This window comes from Acanthochromis polyacanthus, chromosome 19 (assembly GCF_021347895.1).
Source record: "Acanthochromis polyacanthus isolate Apoly-LR-REF ecotype Palm Island chromosome 19, KAUST_Apoly_ChrSc, whole genome shotgun sequence".
In the NCBI taxonomy this organism is placed as follows: Eukaryota; Metazoa; Chordata; class Actinopteri; family Pomacentridae; genus Acanthochromis; species Acanthochromis polyacanthus.
In genome coordinates, this window is record NC_067131.1 from 6,024,289 (window position 1) to 6,037,001 (window position 12,713).

Here is a 12,713-nt window from a genome sequence, read left to right on the forward strand (position 1 = left end):
TATGGCTTTTTTTTTGGACAAAATTCATGAAGAGTTTTTTTTTCCAAAGGAAACTGCTTTATAGTGTTTTTCGTGGCCTATTTTACATTATTTCATCATATGGCGTGTTTTTACGACATGTTGAAAAAAAATCGCATTTTTTTCGACATACTATACTATGGCTTTTTTTTTGGACAAAATTCATGATGATTTTTTTTTCCAAAGAAACATGCTCTACAGTGTTTTTCATGGCCTAGTTTACATTATTTGATCAAATGGCAAGCTTTGACAACATGTTGAAAAAAATCACATTTTTTTCGAAATACTATACTATGGCTTTTTTTTTGGACAAAATTCATGATTTTTTTTCAGAGAAAACTGCTCTATAGTGTTTTTCGTGGCGTAGTTTACATTATTTCATCACATGGCGTGTTATTCCAACATGTTGTTTCGACATACTAAACTATGGCGTTTTTTTGGGAAAAAAATTCATGATGAATTTTTTAAAAAGAAACATGCTCTTTAGTGTTTTTCATGGCCTACTTTACATTATTTAATGATATGGCGTGTTTTTACAACATGTTGAAAAAAAATCGCATTTTTTTCGACATAGTATACTATGGCTTTTTTTTTGGACAAAATTCATGAAGAGTTTTTTTTTCCAAAGGAAACTGCTTTATAGTGTTTTTCGTGGCCTATTTTACATTATTTCATCATATGGCGTGTTTTTACGACATGTTGAAAAAAAATCGCATTTTTTTCGACATACTATACTATGGCTTTTTTTTGGACAAAATTCATGATGATTTTTTTTTCCAAAGGAAACTGCTTTATAGTGTTTTTCGTGGCCTATTTTACATTATTTCATCATATGGCGTGTTTTTACGACATGTTGAAAAAATAATCGCATTTTTTTCGACATACTATACTATGGCTTTTTTTTGGACAAAATTCATGATGATTTTTTTTTTCCAAAGGAAACTGCTTTATAGTGTTTTTCGTGGCCTATTTTACATTATTTCATCATATGGCGTGTTTTTACGACATGTTGAAAAAATAATCGCATTTTTTTCGACATACTATACTATGGCTTTTTTTTTGGACAAAATTCATGATGATTTTTTTTTCCAAAGAAACATGCTCTACAGTGTTTTTCATGGCCTAGTTTACATTATTTGATCAAATGGCAAGCTTTGACAACATGTTGAAAAAAATCACATTTTTTTCGAAATACTATACTATGGCTTTTTTTTTGGACAAAATTCATGATTTTTTTTCAGAGAAAACTGCTCTATAGTGTTTTTCGTGGCGTAGTTTACATTATTTCATCACATGGCGTGTTATTCCAACATGTTGTTTCGACATACTAAACTATGGCGTTTTTTTGGGAAAAAAATTCATGATGAATTTTTTAAAAAGAAACATGCTCTTTAGTGTTTTTCATGGCCTACTTTACATTATTTAATGATATGGCGTGTTTTTACAACATGTTGAAAAAAAATCGCATTTTTTTCGACATAGTATACTATGGCTTTTTTTTTGGACAAAATTCATGAAGAGTTTTTTTTTCCAAAGGAAACTGCTTTATAGTGTTTTTCGTGGCCTATTTTACATTATTTCATCATATGGCGTGTTTTTACGACATGTTGAAAAAAAATCGCATTTTTTTCGACATACTATACTATGGCTTTTTTTTTGGACAAAATTCATGATGATTTTTTTTTTCCAAAGGAAACTGCTTTATAGTGTTTTTCGTGGCCTATTTTACATTATTTCATCATATGGCGTGTTTTTACGACATGTTGAAAAAATAATCGCATTTTTTTCGACATACTATACTATGGCTTTTTTTTTGGACAAAATTCATGATGATTTTTTTTTCCAAAGAAACATGCTCTACAGTGTTTTTCATGGCCTAGTTTACATTATTTGATCAAATGGCAAGCTTTGACAACATGTTGAAAAAAATCACATTTTTTTCGAAATACTATACTATGGCTTTTTTTTTGGACAAAATTCATGATTTTTTTTCAGAGGAAACTGCTCTATAGTGTTTTTCGTGGCGTAGTTTACATTATTTCATCACATGGCGTGTTATTCCAACATGTTGTTTCGACATACTAAACTATGGCGTTTTTTTGGGAAAAAAATTCATGATGAATTTTTTAAAAAGAAACATGCTCTTTAGTGTTTTTCATGGCCTACTTTACATTATTTAATGATATGGCGTGTTTTTACAACATGTTGAAAAAAAATCGCATTTTTTTCGACATAGTATACTATGGCTTTTTTTTTGGACAAAATTCATGAAGAGTTTTTTTTTCCAAAGGAAACTGCTTTATAGTGTTTTTCGTGGCCTATTTTACATTATTTCATCATATGGCGTGTTTTTACGACATGTTGAAAAAAAATCGCATTTTTTTCGACATACTATACTATGGCTTTTTTTTGGACAAAATTCATGATGATTTTTTTTTCCAAAGGAAACTGCTTTATAGTGTTTTTCGTGGCCTATTTTACATTATTTCATCATATGGCGTGTTTTTACGACATGTTGAAAAAATAATCGCATTTTTTTCGACATACTATACTATGGCTTTTTTTTTGGACAAAATTCATGATGATTTTTTTTTTCCAAAGGAAACTGCTTTATAGTGTTTTTCGTGGCCTATTTTACATTATTTCATCATATGGCGTGTTTTTACGACATGTTGAAAAAATAATCGCATTTTTTTCGACATACTATACTATGGCTTTTTTTTGGACAAAATTCATGATGATTTTTTTTCCAAAGAAACATGCTCTACAGTGTTTTTCATGGCCTAGTTTACATTATTTGATCAAATGGCAAGCTTTGACAACATGTTGAAAAAAATCACATTTTTTTCGAAATACTATACTATGGCTTTTTTTTGGACAAAATTCATGATTTTTTTCAGAGAAAACTGCTCTATAGTGTTTTTCGTGGCGTAGTTTACATTATTTCATCACATGGCGTGTTATTCCAACATGTTGTTTCGACATACTAAACTATGGCGTTTTTTTGGGAAAAAAATTCATGATGAATTTTTTAAAAAGAAACATGCTCTTTAGTGTTTTTCATGGCCTACTTTACATTATTTAATGATATGGCGTGTTTTTACAACATGTTGAAAAAAAATCGCATTTTTTTCGACATAGTATACTATGGCTTTTTTTTTGGACAAAATTCATGAAGAGTTTTTTTTTCCAAAGGAAACTGCTTTATAGTGTTTTTCGTGGCCTATTTTACATTATTTCATCATATGGCGTGTTTTTACGACATGTTGAAAAAAAATCGCATTTTTTTCGACATACTATACTATGGCTTTTTTTTTGGACAAAATTCATGATGATTTTTTTTTTCCAAAGGAAACTGCTTTATAGTGTTTTTCGTGGCCTATTTTACATTATTTCATCATATGGCGTGTTTTTACGACATGTTGAAAAAATAATCGCATTTTTTTCGACATACTATACTATGGCTTTTTTTTGGACAAAATTCATGATGATTTTTTTTTCCAAAGGAAACTGCTTTATAGTGTTTTTCGTGGCCTATTTTACATTATTTCATCATATGGCGTGTTTTTATGACATGTTGAAAAAATAATCGCATTTTTTTCGACATACTATACTATGGCTTTTTTTTTGGACAAAATTCATGATGATTTTTTTTTCCAAAGAAACATGCTCTATAGTGTTTTTTCACAGCCTACTTTACATTTTTTTTCTAATATATTTTAATTTTGGACCTTTCTCTGCTTTATTTGACAGGTTAAGTGAGAGTGAGACTTGTTATTTGTACAATATACGATGGCGTTTTTCATACCAAAGGCTATACTATGTTTTCGAGAGACATACTCTGCTACTCTGTTTGTTCTGGCTCTGGGCCGCTGCACTCCTCTGTTGTTTTCTAGATTGTACTCAGCTTCATGCCTTCGTCCACCCGGCCTCCGTTGACTCGTCCTGCCTCCCATCTCTGGAGCTGAAGCTGGATTAGATCAGACCAAAGTACCGTCCAATCATGATGCCAGCTGACTCTCAAAAGGCTCCTTCATCTGGCGGCACTTCTTCTGAGGGGAAGCTGAGCTTCAGCAGAACTTTGGAGATGTGTTCCAGTGGTTGGTGGATGTGTGGGGAGATAGAGAGGGACCTTTGAATTGTTCAGAAAGGAAAACAGGGAACCCACTGGTAGTTTTAGTTTAGGGTGCTACTGTGGTGTGTTTTTGGGTTTTAAGAGGTGAACAGGAAGAGTTTTTTTTTCGTACTGATGATCTTTTACTCTGTTCCTGGTTGGAATGCCCATCAATGTCAGCGTGAAGTTCACTTTTAGTTCTGACATGCTAAAATATGACGTTTTTGTCACATTATCTGTTGGTCCGTTTTTGAGTGGTGTTGCTAACAGACAAACCAATAATAATCTTTTGACCACTTGGGGGCAACAAAAGCAAAAATATCATTTGATATTTGACTGTGAGTTAAAACTAAGAAATATTTAGAAATTTAACTTGTTTTTTGGGTTTATTTAACCCTCCTGTTGTCTTCATTTATGGGCACCAAATTTCTGAAAATTTCAAAGACTTTCAGAAAGAAAATTCCAATAACTCCTTAAAATTTTCTCTTTAAAGTTTTAGAGAAAAGAATGTTCGCTTAGCTTTCAGGGAGGGCTGGTGATGGTCACACGCATGCACCAAATAAAATATTTGGCTGCAAGACTAAAATATGCATTAATCTCTTAAAATGTTGACACTCCTTCCATGGAGTTAAACAATGAGAATAAATGCAGACAAAGGAAAGAAAAAAAGTTTTATTTTAACCCCCCTCCCCCTCCCAAATTTGGCAAGAAAATTCTTGTAAATATTTTCAAAAAATGAGTAAAAATCTTCCAAAAAAAATCCTGAAAATATCTAAAGTGATTACATATATATCAGTAAAACTTCTGATATCTTCTTTAAGAACATTCACATAAAAATCAGCGCATTTTGCTGATTTTTATGTGAATGTTCTTATTTCTTTTTTTCCACCAAAAAAAAGTTAAAGAACGTCCCAAAAATGTTGAAAATGTGGACATCGGAGGTTTCACTGTGAAAATATATATATTTTCCACATTTCTATACTTTAAACCGGGTCAATTTTAATTTAAATGGAAAAGCAGCTCTGAAACCAAAACAAAGACACATTTCGCATCACCATTTTATCCACTGTTAAATAAAACCTGGCATTCCAAAAAAATAAAACGCTGCACTGATGCGTCAAACAAACAGGCCACACGTTAGAAGTCAGTTAAAAACACACCACATGGTCCTTTAATTTACAAAGATAATAACACATAGACTGTACACTTAACTTAGCTGTAAACACGGTAAGAGCTCCTAAAAACGGTCATTAAGGCTCTTCAGGGTTTGCGGCTCGTCACCACACCCGTCTGTTCACCATCACAGACGTTCAATCTCCGTTTGTTTTCACTGCATGCAGCACCTCTGGAGGTGAAATGTTTGTAGAACCAGAAATCCACCGCGTGACGACGTCTGGCGTTAACGTAGGAACGAGGAGTGATAAAGACGAGGATTTACCTCCAGAATCCACCACAAACTGCTGCTCCCGTGCGTCTCCCAGTCTCTTGAGGTTGTTTTTTTTTTTTTTTAACCCAAGGCGACGGTGAAGACGTCGACTCCCAGTGAGATGATGATGAAACTCCAACACGTCCGGCTGCTTCTGCTGCATCAGCCGATCATGAAGAAAACCTCCAGCCTCCTGTTCAGCAAAGACAGAGAGAAGTTCAGTTTTCTGTGTCGAGTCTGAAGTTTTCACAGTGAAGGACAGACATAACGCCTCGTCATTACCTGCTTTTCTGAAGGATGTCTGTCTTTAAACATCACTGGAGACGCTGCTAAAGGACTTTTTGTCCATCCTGATTAAATAAACGTCGAGTCTGCTGCACAATAAAGATGTCAGACTTGCTTGTTCACGATTTTAAATAAAAAAGGACACTTTATTCAGCTTGACAATAACATTAATGCAGACAAATCAGCCTGATGATTGAAGCTTTTATGTAATTATGCTTCTTAATCTGAATTCATGAAGATCTTTTTTTGTTTTTACTGTGAGATGAACTGAAAATTCTTCTGTTGTGGGAAAACATTCAAGAACAGCAGAATAATAAATAAATAGATAATAAAGTGTCTGGTTAAACTGCCTTTTATTTCCTTGAAAAACTATTTGACTTTTTTGTCCATTGTGTTGTTTTCTATGCATTAAATTGGATTTTTATCTCTAAATTATGACTTGTCTGTTTTAGTTTTTTTGTCTTTTAAATGACTTTGCTGTCTAAAAATTTGTCATTTTCAAATGCAAACCTAGGAAAAGAAAGAAATCAGGAAAAGGAAATATAAGTTATCCAGATAAAATAAAGCAAACATAACATGTTAAATTAATCATCAGCTATTATGATAATCAATTCATTGGTTTGAGTATTTTGTTTGTCTTTTTTTTTTTAAGTAAACAGTCAAAATCTCTTCTTCTTCTCTCCATCTCCAGCCTCTTAAATGTGAATACTTCCTGGTTTCTTTCCTCCTCTCTTACAGTAAACTGTTTTTTTTTAAAGAATTTATATAATATTATATCTGAATATGAAAACAATAATATTTTTTTTTACCATTTCCTGGCATTTTTAAAACCAAACAACAAACTCATGAATCTAGAAAATTATCAGCAGATCAAAGGACAATGAAAATCATCATTAGTTGCAGCTTTAACACTTAATTCTGCTGCCAGTATTTATCTACTTTTATTTAATTTTTCATTCAGAATTTCCACATTCCAACAGAATATTTTAAAGCACCTTTAATTTGGTTTACTGACTAAAGCTGGAAGAAACTATTTCATGAAGGATTCATCTGATATATTCTGCTGTTGAAAAGTTTGGGCTCACACAAACAATCATGTTTTCCATTAAAACTCACACTTTTATTCATGTGCTAACATAACTGTACAAGGGTTTTCTAACCATCAATGAGCCTTTCAACAACATTAGCTAACACAATGTAGCATTAGAACACAGGAGTGATGGTTGCTGGAAATGTTCCTCTCTACCACTATGGAGATATTCCATTAAACATTTCCAGCTAGAACAGCCATTTACCACATTAGCAATGTGTAGACTGGATTTATCATTCATTTAATGCCATCTTTATTGAATAAAATGCTTTTCTTTCAAAAATGAGGACATTTCTAAGTGACCCCAAACTTTTGGACGGTCGCTTAAGTTTAAAAGATGTGCAAATGATAAAAAGATGTCCGCTCTTTTGTGTTTACATCTTGTTCTGCTGCATCCAAGTGGCATAAAAAAGCAACACGTCTTTATAACCCTATGAACCCAAATCTTGCTGCTGATGCAAAAAGGCGTGTTATCAATAAAAAAAAACCAAAATGACAAAATTTATCGCACCTATAATCAGAAAAGTGTTGGCAAGTTGACCAAATCTAAGCTTAAAATCCTGACTTCTCATTTCAATAACTTTATTCTACATGTCTTGTTTAAATATTTGCCATAAATACTACATTTTCAGCAGGCAGATTCTGTAAAAAAAAATTAAAAATTCTGTGATGCTATATTTTCCCCCCATTTTATCCATTATTGGTGACATCTGTGGGCAGTTTTTTTATTAAGTGTGAAGTAAATTAGAACAAAAACCCAACTTTTTTGTGATTTCGGGCAAAATAACTGTCATACTGCACATGAAAAATCCGCTGTTTCCAGCTAGAGCAGTCATTTAGCACATCAACAACGTCTAGACTGGATTTATCATTCATTTAATGTTAATGTCATTGAAAAAAAAACTGCTCTTCTGTCAAAAATAAGGATATTTGAGGAGAATATGAAACAAAAAAGCAAGAAATCATCGCATTTAAGAGCATAACTGTCAAATTATAGTTTGAAAAACATCCCAAACAATCAACTGATGATCAAAACATGGTGACGTAATTTTAACTGTGAGGGAATCCTTTCAGAGGTCATGATAACAGAACAGCAGCAGCAGGCTATAAACGAACCTGTTGTTCAAGGCAACATTGCAAATCGTTCTGTAATAAAATATTTCACCAATTCTAAACAATGAAGCGACTGATCGCTTCACCGCAGATGAATCACAGTCGGATAAATTCACTCCAGTTCCCAGTCCGGCCACTAGAGGGCGTCCGGCCCCAGAGCAAACCTCCAACGTCCTGATAAACCGTCATGAAACGTGTGAGAACGTCGGCCAGGTTTGGAGACGCTCCAACCTGTTGTCACTGGTTTCTAACAATAGCCGTCCTGCCCATAGGAACCGTTCATCCTTTAAACACTCGGCTATTGTTGGAGGGCCTCGTTTTGTTTTTTCCTCCGGCAGGAAAAAAACGGAGCAGATAAGCGGCAAAGTACACGGATCACAGGCAGACGGAAACACCGGAGAACTGTTCAAACTGCTGCTGAACTCACAGAAACTGAGAAAATAAAGCTTCATGTGTGTGTTTTAAACAGCGGGGAACGCAAAAACAGGAAGGAAAACGCCCATCTTATTTATCAGTCATCAGGTTGTCTGATTCTGCATCACTTTTAGTCATTTCATAGCAAATTTGGTGTCATTAATGTGACTTTTAAAGTGTAACTAAATGTCCAGCAAATGTTATATTGGTTGGATTTTATTTTCCAGATGGTTTTAAAGCCAACAGGATTGAAAAATGTTGTAATAAAATGTTTAAAATGAAAGATTTGAAGGAAGAAGTTCAACATATTTCATCAGTTTTGCTCTGTATTTGCCCAAACACAGATTTAAAAGCAAAACAAAAAATACTGAGGGTGTGATATAACAGAAATGTGGCTTCTTTGATTCTCAGAGGTGAAAAAAGTGAAGATAAAACAGTTTACACATCTTCTGATATAAATCATGTTTATATACAAAACTCATTTCAACAGCTGCCTTAAACAGTAACACTAGTTTTTTTCTACTTTAACGTTAAAGCAGTAAATCTCAATAAAAGACACAGTTTGTGGCTCTTGATATTGTGTAGATTTACCCTCACTGCAATGATAAAGTGGTTTAAAAGCAAGTCGCAGACATTTAGTGGAGATTTTGTGGATTTCAGCAGCACTGAAATTCACATTTACAGCTGCAGTGACGCTTTATAAAGTTTATTCAGAGGAAAAAACAGGAAATATGTCAACACACAGCACTGTGTCCTCCAAATGTATGTTTTTTTTTAGCTTTATTTATAAGAAAATGTTATTTTTATGCAGATATATATGAAAAAATATGCTAACCGTAGATTGAAATTTTACTCCAATATGCCCCATGGAGCAAAAACATCAAATTTCACTTTGCTAACGAACTTTTTAAGAATTTTGTATCCCATGTTTCGCATATAATTTGTCGTGCAACAAGCCTCCGTGCAACAATGCGCCTCATTTATGTGTTTTTAAATGAGTTTACGGAGCAACATTGGAGGAATCTGATCTATGTGGGCGTTGGTCACACAGACAACACTTGATAGTCGCATCGATTTACGGTTGGTTTTGGTCTTTTATAGGATTTGTTGACATTAAAAACTCTACAGAATGTTACTGGTTGTGTTCCTCAGGTGGCTCCAGGGCCAGAAGTGAAATCAGCGGCTTGGTTAGGTCTAATTTTATCCTGACCTCTTAGTTTAAACTGTCCTCTCCACGGTTTTACAGATTCCTGCTGTCCTCAAGTGACCGTCACGCTTTTGATGCTATCTAATGTGGGAACGCTCCACCACATGATTTAAATCTGCTACACTGAACTAAAACTGGCTTTACAAAATCAAGATTGCAGTATCTGCCATAAAAATTGCAATTAGATGTTTTCTCAGGGTTATTCACTCCACATTTTGAGGAGACACAAACAGCTGTTCAACCCTACAGAGCGAGATGGCATATTCATATTTGATTGGTGGTAGATTTGGAACCAGATAAGACAAACAGATGATTGTTTTTGCATATGAAATCTGGGGAGTTACACTCATATTTCACACATTCACCAGGTCTCAGAGCGCTTTTTTGTTGCATGGATGGGTTTGAAAAAACACACAATAAAGCGCACATAAAAATCTTTATAAACAAGACCACGGGATGTTGTGCTACATTTTTGTACACAACAGTATACAGTGATGCAAATTCTGTATTTTGACATACAAAGGGTCCTCGATTTACGACGTCCTCGACCTACAACGTTTCGTCGTTACATCGGAACTGGTTATGTGGAACTATTTGACGAGCAGAGCGGAGGAATACGTCGTCACCCGCCGCTATAAGACGGCTTTGTTTACATTCTCCGGTTGTACTCCACTTTGGATGGTGCTACTCCAAAAAAAATGGCACTACAGTGTGTAAACATGTAAGAATCTGTCCTGGTGGAGCTGCACAGTGGTTGGTCTTAAAGGGTTAAAGCCTGAAGGAGGGAAGTTAAAAATGTTATCGCTGCAAAGCTGGATCCTGTTGTTTCTGGAAAGTTACAGATTAGACAGAGGCAGATTTTAGTCGATATCAGGAGATAATAATCATCTAATCGACTGTAAATCAGCTGGCAAAAGGTCAAAAATGCAACTCTGAATGAGCCCAAACTGCAGGCGGTGCTTTTTAAAGCATGTAAGGGCTGAATCATTTATGACATTTTATAAAAATAAAAACTACTTTTGAGCTTGAAGCTGTTCAGACTGCATCTGAGAGTCAAAGATTGTGATCAGACCCTCACAGCTGTTTGTGTTTCCAGCTCACGAGTCTCTTCTCTTATCTAAATCAGTGCTAATAGTTCGACTTTCTGCCCGAGGCCTCTGACTGATCTGGAGGTTCGACCCCGCCGACTGTGCGTCACCGAGCCGGTAACACGAGGACTTCCACCGTCCTCCAACAATAGGCCTAAATATGATTTACTCGTGTCATTGTTTGAGATTTACCACACACATATTTGTGAATAACGCCGGAGGGCTGAAAGATGAACCTATTTGTGGCTGTTTCCTTCTGGCAGGAGATCACTTGAGGTTTTTCTTGTTCTTTTTTCCCCCGTGACTCTGTTCAGGTAGCGATAAGACGCCACCCATTTACCGTCATGATCCAGCCTCTGACACTTCCTGTTCTCAGAAACCGACAAAAGAAGTGCTGAGTGGCGTCCCCTAAATCTTCAGCCGTGACCTCGAGCTTTCAGTTTTTTAGCTGCGCTCGCCTCTGAAATGCACTTTTTCAGCCCCAGAGAGCGGATTCAGGCCGTTTCAGGGCCGCCAAAGCTTCTGACTTCACCTCGGCGAGTCCTGACAGGATTCACGGCAACTCAGACCACAGTGTCAAATCATCACCACAGCACCGCACTGACTCACTCCTTGACGAGAGTGAATCAGCCGACACGCTGTCCCCGCTCTCACTCCGCTGCTGGGAAGACGAGGACGGGACCTGAGATTTGGGAATCACCACAATGACTGCAGACATTCTGAAGAAGCCACAGACTGTTTTACTGTGTGTCCAGGGCTGTGTTCTGTCTACTAGGCAGAAAAATCACAGAAAAAATCTGAATAAAAACACTGGGAACGATGCAGACACGCAGCAGGCTATGAAAAATCTACAACTTGGGTCTTTTTTTAAATAGTTTCATGTTAATTTTTATTGGTTTTGATGTTTGTTTCAAATCCAGCTGCAGAAAACTAATCAACCAGCTTCCTCATTTTGTTTCATATGATCTGAACTGAATTAGTTTCTTTCGGGTCAGTTTGTCTGTTTTTAAAAAAAAAAGCCATTTCAAGATAAAACTGCGTGACTTTTACATATAAAAATAAAACATGCACACATTTAACTCCTTATCTAAACTGTTTACTCAGTGCTGATTAAAACTACCAGCAGCTAGGAAATCTCGCTGTATTTCGCAATAAATTTAAGTTTTAAATCTGCCATCTGTAGCCACATTACCGCACTGGTGATGCCTTTTATGTAACCATCAACAACTGGTTTGCCAACTGCAGTGACGGAGGCGACGTTGGCGACTACGAGCGTGTTGGTAAAACCTCGGCAGCGTCCAAAGGAAAGTTTTGGTGCTCCAGATAAAAACAGAAACTTTCAGAGGGAAGGACTACACGGTTTTTGTGTTTTGTGTGATTACTTTTACTGCCAGAAGGGGGCGACAAAAGTTCCACACTCCAGATTTGAATACATTACCTTCATCTCTGGGATATTTTAGCACAAAGAAAACAGTAAAACCATTTAATAGAGAAATCTAATGGTGGTGAGTGCATTAGGCTAACTGATGATTATATTTGGTATAAATCTTTTCTTGTACATGTGAATATGCTATTATGTGAAAGCAGATGAGGATACAAAGTTGGAGATGGCTGAGATTTATCTTCAGCTGAGATTATCCACTTTAACTTTTAATGTTTGACCAACACCGAGATGTGTTTAAAGCTGCATCTGTTGACTTTTAGCTGCACAAGCACAGCATATTTTCACCTTATAAATGATTTTATTTGATAATCTAAACTTCCAACAGATTCATTATTTGCTTAGAGACTAATATCTGCTCACTTTTAGCTCCATGTTTGGTCTCCACCAGCTAGTTTTTCTGATGTTTGGTGCTGAGCAGGTAGAAGACATGTTTTTTTTTAAAAGCTTTTTGATGAGAGCAATGAGAATGAATCAACAGCAGTTAAATGTCCTGCTGTAACATCAAGCACTAAGT

General features: G+C 35.4%; 2 protein-coding genes across 2 annotated transcripts in view; both read right to left on the reverse strand.

Moving 5' to 3' along the window:
* Positions 1-12,713, reverse strand: part of eef2k (eukaryotic elongation factor 2 kinase) — a 235,678-nt gene that overhangs the window by 140,004 nt on the left and 82,961 nt on the right. The gene's annotated exons all lie outside the window — the stretch shown is intronic.
* LOC110948390 (CDP-diacylglycerol--glycerol-3-phosphate 3-phosphatidyltransferase, mitochondrial) overlaps positions 5,277-12,713 on the reverse strand; it is a 40,516-nt gene continuing 33,079 nt past the window's right edge. The window contains exon 11 of the mRNA XM_022189894.2: positions 5,277-5,751. The gene's annotated coding sequence lies outside the window, so the exon portion shown is untranslated. The remainder of the gene's footprint in view (positions 5,752-12,713) is intronic.